The sequence below is a fragment of the Lithobates pipiens genome, unplaced genomic scaffold (genome assembly GCF_037356315.1).
Source record: "Lithobates pipiens isolate NorthernLeopardFrog02 unplaced genomic scaffold, aLitPip1_a1.2 Scaffold_8, whole genome shotgun sequence".
In the NCBI taxonomy this organism is placed as follows: Eukaryota; Metazoa; Chordata; class Amphibia; order Anura; family Ranidae; genus Lithobates; species Lithobates pipiens.
The window spans coordinates 572850300-572862659 of NW_027507903.1; the positions used below are offsets into that span (position 1 = coordinate 572850300).

At 49.9% G+C, this 12360-nt stretch overlaps 27 non-coding genes across 27 annotated transcripts; all 27 read left to right on the forward strand.

The window, feature by feature from the left end:
• The first annotated feature begins 599 nt into the window (after positions 1 to 599).
• Positions 600 to 672, forward strand: TRNAR-ACG (transfer RNA arginine (anticodon ACG)). The gene has a single exon. It is a non-coding gene; the product is annotated as a tRNA-Arg (tRNA).
• Positions 673 to 680: 8 nt separating this feature from the next.
• TRNAH-GUG (transfer RNA histidin (anticodon GUG)) lies at positions 681 to 752 on the forward strand. Its single transcript has one exon. It is a non-coding gene; the product is annotated as a tRNA-His (tRNA).
• A 707-nt stretch (positions 753 to 1459) lies between these two features.
• TRNAR-ACG (transfer RNA arginine (anticodon ACG)) lies at positions 1460 to 1532 on the forward strand. Its single transcript has one exon. It is a non-coding gene; the product is annotated as a tRNA-Arg (tRNA).
• An 8-nt stretch (positions 1533 to 1540) lies between these two features.
• On the forward strand, positions 1541 to 1612 carry TRNAH-GUG (transfer RNA histidin (anticodon GUG)). Its single transcript has one exon. It is a non-coding gene; the product is annotated as a tRNA-His (tRNA).
• Positions 1613 to 2317: 705 nt separating this feature from the next.
• Positions 2318 to 2390, forward strand: TRNAR-ACG (transfer RNA arginine (anticodon ACG)). Its single transcript has one exon. It is a non-coding gene; the product is annotated as a tRNA-Arg (tRNA).
• An 8-nt stretch (positions 2391 to 2398) lies between these two features.
• Positions 2399 to 2470, forward strand: TRNAH-GUG (transfer RNA histidin (anticodon GUG)). Its single transcript has one exon. It is a non-coding gene; the product is annotated as a tRNA-His (tRNA).
• Positions 2471 to 3177: 707 nt separating this feature from the next.
• TRNAR-ACG (transfer RNA arginine (anticodon ACG)) lies at positions 3178 to 3250 on the forward strand. The gene has a single exon. It is a non-coding gene; the product is annotated as a tRNA-Arg (tRNA).
• Positions 3251 to 3258: 8 nt separating this feature from the next.
• TRNAH-GUG (transfer RNA histidin (anticodon GUG)) lies at positions 3259 to 3330 on the forward strand. Its single transcript has one exon. It is a non-coding gene; the product is annotated as a tRNA-His (tRNA).
• Positions 3331 to 4035: 705 nt separating this feature from the next.
• TRNAR-ACG (transfer RNA arginine (anticodon ACG)) lies at positions 4036 to 4108 on the forward strand. Its single transcript has one exon. It is a non-coding gene; the product is annotated as a tRNA-Arg (tRNA).
• An 8-nt stretch (positions 4109 to 4116) lies between these two features.
• On the forward strand, positions 4117 to 4188 carry TRNAH-GUG (transfer RNA histidin (anticodon GUG)). The gene has a single exon. It is a non-coding gene; the product is annotated as a tRNA-His (tRNA).
• A 707-nt stretch (positions 4189 to 4895) lies between these two features.
• Positions 4896 to 4968, forward strand: TRNAR-ACG (transfer RNA arginine (anticodon ACG)). The gene has a single exon. It is a non-coding gene; the product is annotated as a tRNA-Arg (tRNA).
• An 8-nt stretch (positions 4969 to 4976) lies between these two features.
• Positions 4977 to 5048, forward strand: TRNAH-GUG (transfer RNA histidin (anticodon GUG)). The gene has a single exon. It is a non-coding gene; the product is annotated as a tRNA-His (tRNA).
• A 701-nt stretch (positions 5049 to 5749) lies between these two features.
• TRNAR-ACG (transfer RNA arginine (anticodon ACG)) lies at positions 5750 to 5822 on the forward strand. Its single transcript has one exon. It is a non-coding gene; the product is annotated as a tRNA-Arg (tRNA).
• An 8-nt stretch (positions 5823 to 5830) lies between these two features.
• Positions 5831 to 5902, forward strand: TRNAH-GUG (transfer RNA histidin (anticodon GUG)). Its single transcript has one exon. It is a non-coding gene; the product is annotated as a tRNA-His (tRNA).
• A 703-nt stretch (positions 5903 to 6605) lies between these two features.
• Positions 6606 to 6678, forward strand: TRNAR-ACG (transfer RNA arginine (anticodon ACG)). The gene has a single exon. It is a non-coding gene; the product is annotated as a tRNA-Arg (tRNA).
• An 8-nt stretch (positions 6679 to 6686) lies between these two features.
• TRNAH-GUG (transfer RNA histidin (anticodon GUG)) lies at positions 6687 to 6758 on the forward strand. The gene has a single exon. It is a non-coding gene; the product is annotated as a tRNA-His (tRNA).
• A 707-nt stretch (positions 6759 to 7465) lies between these two features.
• Positions 7466 to 7538, forward strand: TRNAR-ACG (transfer RNA arginine (anticodon ACG)). Its single transcript has one exon. It is a non-coding gene; the product is annotated as a tRNA-Arg (tRNA).
• An 8-nt stretch (positions 7539 to 7546) lies between these two features.
• Positions 7547 to 7618, forward strand: TRNAH-GUG (transfer RNA histidin (anticodon GUG)). The gene has a single exon. It is a non-coding gene; the product is annotated as a tRNA-His (tRNA).
• Positions 7619 to 8329: 711 nt separating this feature from the next.
• TRNAR-ACG (transfer RNA arginine (anticodon ACG)) lies at positions 8330 to 8402 on the forward strand. The gene has a single exon. It is a non-coding gene; the product is annotated as a tRNA-Arg (tRNA).
• Positions 8403 to 8410: 8 nt separating this feature from the next.
• TRNAH-GUG (transfer RNA histidin (anticodon GUG)) lies at positions 8411 to 8482 on the forward strand. The gene has a single exon. It is a non-coding gene; the product is annotated as a tRNA-His (tRNA).
• Positions 8483 to 9183: 701 nt separating this feature from the next.
• On the forward strand, positions 9184 to 9256 carry TRNAR-ACG (transfer RNA arginine (anticodon ACG)). The gene has a single exon. It is a non-coding gene; the product is annotated as a tRNA-Arg (tRNA).
• Positions 9257 to 9264: 8 nt separating this feature from the next.
• TRNAH-GUG (transfer RNA histidin (anticodon GUG)) lies at positions 9265 to 9336 on the forward strand. The gene has a single exon. It is a non-coding gene; the product is annotated as a tRNA-His (tRNA).
• A 693-nt stretch (positions 9337 to 10029) lies between these two features.
• TRNAR-ACG (transfer RNA arginine (anticodon ACG)) lies at positions 10030 to 10102 on the forward strand. Its single transcript has one exon. It is a non-coding gene; the product is annotated as a tRNA-Arg (tRNA).
• An 8-nt stretch (positions 10103 to 10110) lies between these two features.
• Positions 10111 to 10182, forward strand: TRNAH-GUG (transfer RNA histidin (anticodon GUG)). The gene has a single exon. It is a non-coding gene; the product is annotated as a tRNA-His (tRNA).
• Positions 10183 to 10885: 703 nt separating this feature from the next.
• TRNAR-ACG (transfer RNA arginine (anticodon ACG)) lies at positions 10886 to 10958 on the forward strand. The gene has a single exon. It is a non-coding gene; the product is annotated as a tRNA-Arg (tRNA).
• Positions 10959 to 10966: 8 nt separating this feature from the next.
• Positions 10967 to 11038, forward strand: TRNAH-GUG (transfer RNA histidin (anticodon GUG)). Its single transcript has one exon. It is a non-coding gene; the product is annotated as a tRNA-His (tRNA).
• A 707-nt stretch (positions 11039 to 11745) lies between these two features.
• Positions 11746 to 11818, forward strand: TRNAR-ACG (transfer RNA arginine (anticodon ACG)). The gene has a single exon. It is a non-coding gene; the product is annotated as a tRNA-Arg (tRNA).
• Positions 11819 to 12360: the final 542 nt, after the last annotated feature.

Sequence of the window (12360 nt, forward strand, 5' to 3'; positions counted from 1 at the left end):
ACCGCTTCTTGCAACCAGCACCAACTCTGTGATATAGGATACCTTGATACTATCCTAGCGTCGGTCGATTACAATGTGGCAGGCCGTAGTCAGATCACTAAAGGATTGGTCAACAGGCCAAGGTGTATCCTGCCATGTCATGCTACACCCGCTGTAACACAAACTTGGGGCCATGCGAACTCTACAACAGTGGCCTTTGAAGGTAACAGCAGAGAGTGAAAAGACTTTGCTTTGAAGGCCAGTGGGATGTACATTTTGGACAGCGAGGACCACTGCTTTTCGAGAGGCACGAAAGTAGGCAGCCATCTATGTGGAAGTGAAACAACCGTCCTATAAGGCGGTGGGGTTTCCTTCAACACCACCTGTGGGCCACATAGAATGAGATTGTAACATTATTAGCCTTTGCCATTTTCACAACTATCGAGCAGCCATAAGCAGTGATGTGACAGCAACTGAGAAGGCCTGAGCACTTTCCTTTCCATTAGAAATTCAGCAGAAAGTTAGCCGTTTATCTCTGGAATGGCTGAGATGGTGTCGATTGGCTTCTGCAGCTAGAATGCCCTTTGTGAAGGCTTAGCAAAGAGTCAGGGCCAGGTGCAGGGCCAGTGGCGCAATGGATAACGCGTCTGACTACGGATCAGAAGATTGTAGGTTCGACTCCTACCTGGCTCGTTGACAATGCCGTGATCGTATAGTGGTTAGTACTCTGCGTTGTGGCCGCAGCAACCCCGGTTCGAATCCGGGTCACGGCATCTTTATGCGCTGGATGAAGTGTAATGTCCACAGTCACGCCCATGCCAGTTCGGACCCCTGAAGGTACACAAGGAGCAGGAAGTCTCTCTCTCTCTCTCTCTCTCTAAGACCGCTTCTTGCAACCAGCACCAACTCTGTGATATAGGATACCTTGATACTATCCTAGCGTCGGTCGATTACAATGTGGCAGGCCGTAGTCAGATCACTAAAGGATTGGTCAACAGGCCAAGGTGTATCCTGCCATGTCATGCTACACCCGCTGTAACACAAACTTGGGGCCATGCGAACTCTACAACAGTGGCCTTTGAAGGTAACAGCAGAGAGTGAAAAGACTTTCTTTGAAGGCCAGTGGGATGTACATTTTGGACAGCGAGGACCACTGCTTTTCGAGAGGCACGAAAGTAGGCAGCCATCTATGTGGAAGTGAAACAACCGTCCTATAAGGCGGTGGGGTTTCCTTCAACACCACCTGTGGGCCACATAGAATGAGATTGTAACATTATTAGCCTTTGCCATTTTCACAACTATCGAGCAGCCATAAGCAGTGATGTGACAGCAACTGAGAAGGCCTGAGCACTTTCCTTTCCATTAGAAATTCAGCAGAAAGTTAGCCGTTTATCTCTGGAATGGCTGAGATGGTGTCGATTGGCTTCTGCAGCTAGAATGCCCTTTGTGAAGGCTTAGCAAAGAGTCAGGGCCAGGTGCAGGGCCAGTGGCGCAATGGATAACGCGTCTGACTACGGATCAGAAGATTGTAGGTTCGACTCCTACCTGGCTCGTTGACAATGCCGTGATCGTATAGTGGTTAGTACTCTGCGTTGTGGCCGCAGCAACCCCGGTTCGAATCCGGGTCACGGCATCTTTATGCGCTGGATGAAGTGTAATGTCCACAGTCACGCCCATGCCAGTTCGGACCCCTGAAGGTACACAAGGAGCAGGAAGTCTCTCTCTCTCTCTCTCTCTAAGACCGCTTCTTGCAACCAGCACCAACTCTGTGATATAGGATACCTTGATACTATCCTAGCGTCGGTCGATTACAATGTGGCAGGCCGTAGTCAGATCACTAAAGGATTGGTCAACAGGCCAAGGTGTATCCTGCCATGTCATGCTACACCCGCTGTAACACAAACTTGGGGCCATGCGAACTCTACAACAGTGGCCTTTGAAGGTAACAGCAGAGAGTGAAAAGACTTTCTTTGAAGGCCAGTGGGATGTACATTTTGGACAGCGAGGACCACTGCTTTTCGAGAGGCACGAAAGTAGGCAGCCATCTATGTGGAAGTGAAACAACCGTCCTATAAGGCGGTGGGGTTTCCTTCAACACCACCTGTGGGCCACATAGAATGAGATTGTAACATTATTAGCCTTTGCCATTTTCACAACTATCGAGCAGCCATAAGCAGTGATGTGACAGCAACTGAGAAGGCCTGAGCACTTTCCTTTCCATTAGAAATTCAGCAGAAAGTTAGCCGTTTATCTCTGGAATGGCTGAGATGGTGTCGATTGGCTTCTGCAGCTAGAATGCCCTTTGTGAAGGCTTAGCAAAGAGTCAGGGCCAGGTGCAGGGCCAGTGGCGCAATGGATAACGCGTCTGACTACGGATCAGAAGATTGTAGGTTCGACTCCTACCTGGCTCGTTGACAATGCCGTGATCGTATAGTGGTTAGTACTCTGCGTTGTGGCCGCAGCAACCCCGGTTCGAATCCGGGTCACGGCATCTTTATGCGCTGGATGAAGTGTAATGTCCACAGTCACGCCCATGCCAGTTCGGACCCCTGAAGGTACACAAGGAGCAGGAAGTCTCTCTCTCTCTCTCTCTCTCTAAGACCGCTTCTTGCAACCAGCACCAACTCTGTGATATAGGATACCTTGATACTATCCTAGCGTCGGTCGATTACAATGTGGCAGGCCGTAGTCAGATCACTAAAGGATTGGTCAACAGGCCAAGGTGTATCCTGCCATGTCATGCTACACCCGCTGTAACACAAACTTGGGGCCATGCGAACTCTACAACAGTGGCCTTTGAAGGTAACAGCAGAGAGTGAAAAGACTTTCTTTGAAGGCCAGTGGGATGTACATTTTGGACAGCGAGGACCACTGCTTTTCGAGAGGCACGAAAGTAGGCAGCCATCTATGTGGAAGTGAAACAACCGTCCTATAAGGCGGTGGGGTTTCCTTCAACACCACCTGTGGGCCACATAGAATGAGATTGTAACATTATTAGCCTTTGCCATTTTCACAACTATCGAGCAGCCATAAGCAGTGATGTGACAGCAACTGAGAAGGCCTGAGCACTTTCCTTTCCATTAGAAATTCAGCAGAAAGTTAGCCGTTTATCTCTGGAATGGCTGAGATGGTGTCGATTGGCTTCTGCAGCTAGAATGCCCTTTGTGAAGGCTTAGCAAAGAGTCAGGGCCAGGTGCAGGGCCAGTGGCGCAATGGATAACGCGTCTGACTACGGATCAGAAGATTGTAGGTTCGACTCCTACCTGGCTCGTTGACAATGCCGTGATCGTATAGTGGTTAGTACTCTGCGTTGTGGCCGCAGCAACCCCGGTTCGAATCCGGGTCACGGCATCTTTATGCGCTGGATGAAGTGTAATGTCCACAGTCACGCCCATGCCAGTTCGGACCCCTGAAGGTACACAAGGAGCAGGAAGTCTCTCTCTCTCTCTCTCTCTAAGACCGCTTCTTGCAACCAGCACCAACTCTGTGATATAGGATACCTTGATACTATCCTAGCGTCGGTCGATTACAATGTGGCAGGCCGTAGTCAGATCACTAAAGGATTGGTCAACAGGCCAAGGTGTATCCTGCCATGTCATGCTACACCCGCTGTAACACAAACTTGGGGCCATGCGAACTCTACAACAGTGGCCTTTGAAGGTAACAGCAGAGAGTGAAAAGACTTTCTTTGAAGGCCAGTGGGATGTACATTTTGGACAGCGAGGACCACTGCTTTTCGAGAGGCACGAAAGTAGGCAGCCATCTATGTGGAAGTGAAACAACCGTCCTATAAGGCGGTGGGGTTTCCTTCAACACCACCTGTGGGCCACATAGAATGAGATTGTAACATTATTAGCCTTTGCCATTTTCACAACTATCGAGCAGCCATAAGCAGTGATGTGACAGCAACTGAGAAGGCCTGAGCACTTTCCTTTCCATTAGAAATTCAGCAGAAAGTTAGCCGTTTATCTCTGGAATGGCTGAGATGGTGTCGATTGGCTTCTGCAGCTAGAATGCCCTTTGTGAAGGCTTAGCAAAGAGTCAGGGCCAGGTGCAGGGCCAGTGGCGCAATGGATAACGCGTCTGACTACGGATCAGAAGATTGTAGGTTCGACTCCTACCTGGCTCGTTGACAATGCCGTGATCGTATAGTGGTTAGTACTCTGCGTTGTGGCCGCAGCAACCCCGGTTCGAATCCGGGTCACGGCATCTTTATGCGCTGGATGAAGTGTAATGTCCACAGTCACGCCCATGCCAGTTCGGACCCCTGAAGGTACACAAGGAGCAGGAAGTCTCTCTCTCTCTCTCTCTCTCTAAGACCGCTTCTTGCAACCAGCACCAACTCTGTGATATAGGATACCTTGATACTATCCTAGCGTCGGTCGATTACAATGTGGCAGGCCGTAGTCAGATCACTAAAGGATTGGTCAACAGGCCAAGGTGTATCCTGCCATGTCATGCTACACCCGCTGTAACACAAACTTGGGGCCATGCGAACTCTACAACAGTGGCCTTTGAAGGTAACAGCAGAGAGTGAAAAGACTTTCTTTGAAGGCCAGTGGGATGTACATTTTGGACAGCGAGGACCACTGCTTTTCGAGAGGCACGAAAGTAGGCAGCCATCTATGTGGAAGTGAAACAACCGTCCTATAAGGCGGTGGGGTTTCCTTCAACACCACCTGTGGGCCACATAGAATGAGATTGTAACATTATTAGCCTTTGCCATTTTCACAACTATCGAGCAGCCATAAGCAGTGATGTGACAGCAACTGAGAAGGCCTGAGCACTTTCCTTTCCATTAGAAATTCAGCAGAAAGTTAGCCGTTTATCTCTGGAATGGCTGAGATGGTGTCGATTGGCTTCTGCAGCTAGAATGCCCTTTGTGAAGGCTTAGCAAAGAGTCAGGGCCAGGTGCAGGGCCAGTGGCGCAATGGATAACGCGTCTGACTACGGATCAGAAGATTGTAGGTTCGACTCCTACCTGGCTCGTTGACAATGCCGTGATCGTATAGTGGTTAGTACTCTGCGTTGTGGCCGCAGCAACCCCGGTTCGAATCCGGGTCACGGCATCTTTATGCGCTGGATGAAGTGTAATGTCCACAGTCACGCCCATGCCAGTTCGGACCCCTGAAGGTACACAAGGAGCAGGAAGTCTCTCTCTCTCTCTCTAAGACCGCTTCTTGCAACCAGCACCAACTCTGTGATATAGGATACCTTGATACTATCCTAGCGTCGGTCGATTACAATGTGGCAGGCCGTAGTCAGATCACTAAAGGATTGGTCAACAGGCCAAGGTGTATCCTGCCATGTCATGCTACACCCGCTGTAACACAAACTTGGGGCCATGCGAACTCTACAACAGTGGCCTTTGAAGGTAACAGCAGAGAGTGAAAAGACTTTCTTTGAAGGCCAGTGGGATGTACATTTTGGACAGCGAGGACCACTGCTTTTCGAGAGGCACGAAAGTAGGCAGCCATCTATGTGGAAGTGAAACAACCGTCCTATAAGGCGGTGGGGTTTCCTTCAACACCACCTGTGGGCCACATAGAATGAGATTGTAACATTATTAGCCTTTGCCATTTTCACAACTATCGAGCAGCCATAAGCAGTGATGTGACAGCAACTGAGAAGGCCTGAGCACTTTCCTTTCCATTAGAAATTCAGCAGAAAGTTAGCCGTTTATCTCTGGAATGGCTGAGATGGTGTCGATTGGCTTCTGCAGCTAGAATGCCCTTTGTGAAGGCTTAGCAAAGAGTCAGGGCCAGGTGCAGGGCCAGTGGCGCAATGGATAACGCGTCTGACTACGGATCAGAAGATTGTAGGTTCGACTCCTACCTGGCTCGTTGACAATGCCGTGATCGTATAGTGGTTAGTACTCTGCGTTGTGGCCGCAGCAACCCCGGTTCGAATCCGGGTCACGGCATCTTTATGCGCTGGATGAAGTGTAATGTCCACAGTCACGCCCATGCCAGTTCGGACCCCTGAAGGTACACAAGGAGCAGGAAGTCTCTCTCTCTCTCTCTCTAAGACCGCTTCTTGCAACCAGCACCAACTCTGTGATATAGGATACCTTGATACTATCCTAGCGTCGGTCGATTACAATGTGGCAGGCCGTAGTCAGATCACTAAAGGATTGGTCAACAGGCCAAGGTGTATCCTGCCATGTCATGCTACACCCGCTGTAACACAAACTTGGGGCCATGCGAACTCTACAACAGTGGCCTTTGAAGGTAACAGCAGAGAGTGAAAAGACTTTCTTTGAAGGCCAGTGGGATGTACATTTTGGACAGCGAGGACCACTGCTTTTCGAGAGGCACGAAAGTAGGCAGCCATCTATGTGGAAGTGAAACAACCGTCCTATAAGGCGGTGGGGTTTCCTTCAACACCACCTGTGGGCCACATAGAATGAGATTGTAACATTATTAGCCTTTGCCATTTTCACAACTATCGAGCAGCCATAAGCAGTGATGTGACAGCAACTGAGAAGGCCTGAGCACTTTCCTTTCCATTAGAAATTCAGCAGAAAGTTAGCCGTTTATCTCTGGAATGGCTGAGATGGTGTCGATTGGCTTCTGCAGCTAGAATGCCCTTTGTGAAGGCTTAGCAAAGAGTCAGGGCCAGGTGCAGGGCCAGTGGCGCAATGGATAACGCGTCTGACTACGGATCAGAAGATTGTAGGTTCGACTCCTACCTGGCTCGTTGACAATGCCGTGATCGTATAGTGGTTAGTACTCTGCGTTGTGACCGCAGCAACCCCGGTTCGAATCCGGGTCACGGCATCTTTATGCGCTGGATGAAGTGTAATGTCCACAGTCACGCCCATGCCAGTTCGGACCCCTGAAGGTACACAAGGAGCAGGAAGTCTCTCTCTCTCTCTCTCTCTCTAAGACCGCTTCTTGCAACCAGCACCAACTCTGTGATATAGGATACCTTGATACTATCCTAGCGTCGGTCGATTACAATGTGGCAGGCCGTAGTCAGATCACTAAAGGATTGGTCAACAGGCCAAGGTGTATCCTGCCATGTCATGCTACACCCGCTGTAACACAAACTTGGGGCCATGCGAACTCTACAACAGTGGCCTTTGAAGGTAACAGCAGAGAGTGAAAAGACTTTCTTTGAAGGCCAGTGGGATGTACATTTTGGACAGCGAGGACCACTGCTTTTCGAGAGGCACGAAAGTAGGCAGCCATCTATGTGGAAGTGAAACAACCGTCCTATAAGGCGGTGGGGTTTCCTTCAACACCACCTGTGGGCCACATAGAATGAGATTGTAACATTATTAGCCTTTGCCATTTTCACAACTATCGAGCAGCCATAAGCAGTGATGTGACAGCAACTGAGAAGGCCTGAGCACTTTCCTTTCCATTAGAAATTCAGCAGAAAGTTAGCCGTTTATCTCTGGAATGGCTGAGATGGTGTCGATTGGCTTCTGCAGCTAGAATGCCCTTTGTGAAGGCTTAGCAAAGAGTCAGGGCCAGGTGCAGGGCCAGTGGCGCAATGGATAACGCGTCTGACTACGGATCAGAAGATTGTAGGTTCGACTCCTACCTGGCTCGTTGACAATGCCGTGATCGTATAGTGGTTAGTACTCTGCGTTGTGGCCGCAGCAACCCCGGTTCGAATCCGGGTCACGGCATCTTTATGCGCTGGATGAAGTGTAATGTCCACAGTCACGCCCATGCCAGTTCGGACCCCTGAAGGTACACAAGGAGCAGGAAGTCTCTCTCTCTCTCTCTCTCTCTCTCTAAGACCGCTTCTTGCAACCAGCACCAACTCTGTGATATAGGATACCTTGATACTATCCTAGCGTCGGTCGATTACAATGTGGCAGGCCGTAGTCAGATCACTAAAGGATTGGTCAACAGGCCAAGGTGTATCCTGCCATGTCATGCTACACCCGCTGTAACACAAACTTGGGGCCATGCGAACTCTACAACAGTGGCCTTTGAAGGTAACAGCAGAGAGTGAAAAGACTTTCTTTGAAGGCCAGTGGGATGTACATTTTGGACAGCGAGGACCACTGCTTTTCGAGAGGCACGAAAGTAGGCAGCCATCTATGTGGAAGTGAAACAACCGTCCTATAAGGCGGTGGGGTTTCCTTCAACACCACCTGTGGGCCACATAGAATGAGATTGTAACATTATTAGCCTTTGCCATTTTCACAACTATCGAGCAGCCATAAGCAGTGATGTGACAGCAACTGAGAAGGCCTGAGCACTTTCCTTTCCATTAGAAATTCAGCAGAAAGTTAGCCGTTTATCTCTGGAATGGCTGAGATGGTGTCGATTGGCTTCTGCAGCTAGAATGCCCTTTGTGAAGGCTTAGCAAAGAGTCAGGGCCAGGTGCAGGGCCAGTGGCGCAATGGATAACGCGTCTGACTACGGATCAGAAGATTGTAGGTTCGACTCCTACCTGGCTCGTTGACAATGCCGTGATCGTATAGTGGTTAGTACTCTGCGTTGTGGCCGCAGCAACCCCGGTTCGAATCCGGGTCACGGCATCTTTATGCGCTGGATGAAGTGTAATGTCCACAGTCACGCCCATGCCAGTTCGGACCCCTGAAGGTACACAAGGAGCAGGAAGTCTCTCTCTCTCTCTCTAAGACCGCTTCTTGCAACCAGCACCAACTCTGTGATATAGGATACCTTGATACTATCCTAGCGTCGGTCGATTACAATGTGGCAGGCCGTAGTCAGATCACTAAAGGATTGGTCAACAGGCCAAGGTGTATCCTGCCATGTCATGCTACACCCGCTGTAACACAAACTTGGGGCCATGCGAACTCTACAACAGTGGCCTTTGAAGGTAACAGCAGAGAGTGAAAAGACTTTCTTTGAAGGCCAGTGGGATGTACATTTTGGACAGCGAGGACCACTGCTTTTCGAGAGGCACGAAAGTAGGCAGCCATCTATGTGGAAGTGAAACAACCGTCCTATAAGGCGGTGGGGTTTCCTTCAACACCACCTGTGGGCCACATAGAATGAGATTGTAACATTATTAGCCTTTGCCATTTTCACAACTATCGAGCAGCCATAAGCAGTGATGTGACAGCAACTGAGAAGGCCTGAGCACTTTCCTTTCCATTAGAAATTCAGCAGAAAGTTAGCCGTTTATCTCTGGAATGGCTGAGATGGTGTCGATTGGCTTCTGCAGCTAGAATGCCCTTTGTGAAGGCTTAGCAAAGAGTCAGGGCCAGGTGCAGGGCCAGTGGCGCAATGGATAACGCGTCTGACTACGGATCAGAAGATTGTAGGTTCGACTCCTACCTGGCTCGTTGACAATGCCGTGATCGTATAGTGGTTAGTACTCTGCGTTGTGGCCGCAGCAACCCCGGTTCGAATCCGGGTCACGGCATCTTTATGCGCTGGATGAAGTGTAATGTCCACAGTCACGCCCATGCCAGTTCGGACCCCTGAAGGTACACAAGGAGCAGGAAGTCTCTCTCTAAGACCGCTTCTTGCAACCAGCACCAACTCTGTGATATAGGATACCTTGATACTATCCTAGCGTCGGTCGATTACAATGTGGCAGGCCGTAGTCAGATCACTAAAGGATTGGTCAACAGGCCAAGGTGTATCCTGCCATATCATGCTACACCCGCTGTAACACAAACTTGGGGCCATGCGAACTCTACAACAGTGGCCTTTGAAGGTAACAGCAGAGAGTGAAAAGACTTTCTTTGAAGGCCAGTGGGATGTACATTTTGGACAGCGAGGACCACTGCTTTTCGAGAGGCACGAAAGTAGGCAGCCATCTATGTGGAAGTGAAACAACCGTCCTATAAGGCGGTGGGGTTTCCTTCAACACCACCTGTGGGCCACATAGAATGAGATTGTAACATTATTAGCCTTTGCCATTTTCACAACTATCGAGCAGCCATAAGCAGTGATGTGACAGCAACTGAGAAGGCCTGAGCACTTTCCTTTCCATTAGAAATTCAGCAGAAAGTTAGCCGTTTATCTCTGGAATGGCTGAGATGGTGTCGATTGGCTTCTGCAGCTAGAATGCCCTTTGTGAAGGCTTAGCAAAGAGTCAGGGCCAGGTGCAGGGCCAGTGGCGCAATGGATAACGCGTCTGACTACGGATCAGAAGATTGTAGGTTCGACTCCTACCTGGCTCGTTGACAATGCCGTGATCGTATAGTGGTTAGTACTCTGCGTTGTGGCCGCAGCAACCCCGGTTCGAATCCGGGTCACGGCATCTTTATGCGCTGGATGAAGTGTAATGTCCACAGTCACGCCCATGCCAGTTCGGACCCCTGAAGGTACACAAGGAGCAGGAAGTCTCTCTCTCTCTCTCTCTAAGACCGCTTCTTGCAACCAGCACCAACTCTGTGATATAGGATACCTTGATACTATCCTAGCGTCGGTCGATTACAATGTGGCAGGCCGTAGTCAGATCACTAAAGGATTGGTCAACAGGCCAAGGTGTATCCTGCCATGTCATGCTACACCCGCTGTAACACAAACTTGGGGCCATGCGAACTCTACAACAGTGGCCTTTGAAGGTAACAGCAGAGAGTGAAAAGACTTTCTTTGAAGGCCAGTGGGATGTACATTTTGGACAGCGAGGACCACTGCTTTTCGAGAGGCACGAAAGTAGGCAGCCATCTATGTGGAAGTGAAACAACCGTCCTATAAGGCGGTGGGGTTTCCTTCAACACCACCTGTGGGCCACATAGAATGAGATTGTAACATTATTAGCCTTTGCCATTTTCACAACTATCGAGCAGCCATAAGCAGTGATGTGACAGCAACTGAGAAGGCCTGAGCACTTTCCTTTCCATTAGAAATTCAGCAGAAAGTTAGCCGTTTATCTCTGGAATGGCTGAGATGGTGTCGATTGGCTTCTGCAGCTAGAATGCCCTTTGTGAAGGCTTAGCAAAGAGTCAGGGCCAGGTGCAGGGCCAGTGGCGCAATGGATAACGCGTCTGACTACGGATCAGAAGATTGTAGGTTCGACTCCTACCTGGCTCGTTGACAATGCCGTGATCGTATAGTGGTTAGTACTCTGCGTTGTGACCGCAGCAACCCCGGTTCGAATCCGGGTCACGGCATCTTTATGCGCTGGATGAAGTGTAATGTCCACAGTCACGCCCATGCCAGTTCGGACCCCTGAAGGTACACAAGGAGCAGGAAGTCTCTCTCTCTCTCTCTCTCTCTAAGACCGCTTCTTGCAACCAGCACCAACTCTGTGATATAGGATACCTTGATACTATCCTAGCGTCGGTCGATTACAATGTGGCAGGCCGTAGTCAGATCACTAAAGGATTGGTCAACAGGCCAAGGTGTATCCTGCCATGTCATGCTACACCCGCTGTAACACAAACTTGGGGCCATGCGAACTCTACAACAGTGGCCTTTGAAGGTAACAGCAGAGAGTGAAAAGACTTTCTTTGAAGGCCAGTGGGATGTACATTTTGGACAGCGAGGACCACTGCTTTTCGAGAGGCACGAAAGTAGGCAGCCATCTATGTGGAAGTGAAACAACCGTCCTATAAGGCGGTGGGGTTTCCTTCAACACCACCTGTGGGCCACATAGAATGAGATTGTAACATTATTAGCCTTTGCCATTTTCACAACTATCGAGCAGCCATAAGCAGTGATGTGACAGCAACTGAGAAGGCCTGAGCACTTTCCTTTCCATTAGAAATTCAGCAGAAAGTTAGCCGTTTATCTCTGGAATGGCTGAGATGGTGTCGATTGGCTTCTGCAGCTAGAATGCCCTTTGTGAAGGCTTAGCAAAGAGTCAGGGCCAGGTGCAGGGCCAGTGGCGCAATGGATAACGCGTCTGACTACGGATCAGAAGATTGTAGGTTCGACTCCTACCTGGCTCGTTGACAATGCCGTGATCGTGTAGTGGTTAGTACTCTGCGTTGTGGCCGCAGCAACCCCGGTTCGAATCCGGGTCACGGCATCTTTATGCGCTGGATGAAGTGTAATGTCCACAGTCACGCCCATGCCAGTTCGGACCCCTGAAGGTACACAAGGAGCAGGAAGTCTCTCTCTCTCTCTCTCTCTCTCTCTCTCTCTAAGACCGCTTCTTGCAACCAGCACCAACTCTGTGATATAGGATACCTTGATACTATCCTAGCGTCGGTCGATTACAATGTGGCAGGCCGTAGTCAGATCACTAAAGGATTGGTCAACAGGCCAAGGTGTATCCTGCCATGTCATGCTACACCCGCTGTAACACAAACTTGGGGCCATGCGAACTCTACAACAGTGGCCTTTGAAGGTAACAGCAGAGAGTGAAAAGACTTTCTTTGAAGGCCAGTGGGATGTACATTTTGGACAGCGAGGACCACTGCTTTTCGAGAGGCACGAAAGTAGGCAGCCATCTATGTGGAAGTGAAACAACCGTCCTATAAGGCGGTGG